This window comes from Cyprinodon variegatus, unplaced genomic scaffold, assembly GCF_000732505.1.
Source record: "Cyprinodon variegatus isolate N-32 unplaced genomic scaffold, C_variegatus-1.0 Scaffold403, whole genome shotgun sequence".
NCBI lineage: Eukaryota > Metazoa > Chordata > Actinopteri > Cyprinodontiformes > Cyprinodontidae > Cyprinodon > Cyprinodon variegatus.
This window is the reverse complement of record NW_015150856.1, coordinates 748,740-749,966: the sequence shown is the minus strand read 5'-3', so window position 1 is coordinate 749,966 and position 1,227 is coordinate 748,740.

Here is a 1,227-nt window from a genome sequence, read left to right as displayed (position 1 = left end):
GGCAATCGGGAATGTATTTTAGACTTTGCAGCCTAAATGTCTGTCTGGAAATATAGGCACCACAGTCAGTCAGTGCTGGACTGTATGAGCCTCAGAATCACCAGTAAAGATGATGGTGATTATCAAGCTGGTCTGCCATAATGTAGGGCACACAGAAATGCTTAGAGATGCACAAAAACACTGACTGATGGTAAAGAGACTGAAAATGAGGGATCATGTCATTGATCATGTCTGTATCATTTAAATAAAAGGCATGTTACAATGAATGTTCCATTGTTTCTTAGGAAAAGGACTAAGAGCTTTTTATGGTCAGTTGATCCTCCAGGGAACTGAGAAGGATTATAGTCCTTAGAGTTCAACACTGCAGGACTCTGACCTGTCAGCAGAAACAACAAGCACCATGACTCTTATCTCCATCATCATTTTTATATTTCTGTTCCGCTCCTGTGTCTTTATTGCAGCACCATTGATTCCTTCACCTTGAGGTAAGGATGTCTAAAATGTGTCCTTTGCAGCTGCAAAAAGTGACTGAAAATTATGTGGACCATCAGCACAGGTGCTTTAGACAGACGGAGACTTTTTAGCTATTGATTACAGCAAATTTACAATGGACATAATTTTAATTTTTTTGTTTTGTTTAATTAGCTCTGAAAGATATCATAAAGGGAATTTCTTTACTTTTGATGAGATCACTACATAAAAAAAGAAATCTAACACCTGTTGGATGACTTAAGTATCTTTAATGCTTTATTATAATTATGCAGGGAGTTTTACAGATTATATGGACGCTGCAATGAAAATAGAACAGAAGAGGAAAAACATAAGAAAAAAAAAAGAGAAAAGATCAAAGAAAGAGGAGATAGAAAGGAGATAATGATAAAACATTTTCAGTTTACTTCATCACCTGCAACGAGATGTAAAAAGAACAGCACAACCAAAAGACATGGTACAGGACATACAATAAAGTAACACCTTGAAACTATCGCTGAAGTAGTATTATTTAATCTGACATGTACTCTGTGTTACCTGAAGATAAGAGTGTGAACATTTTTTTTTTCGTGTACTTAGAGAACGTAATAATATTGTGTAGATTTTACTGTCAAGGCTCAGAACAAAGGACCCAGAATTGAAGGCAAACAGACAGACTGATTTCTAAAAAGCATTTATTATAAAACAAAGGATCAGCAGTAAAAGCAGGGACGTCTAAGACAGGAACCTCTGCAGAGG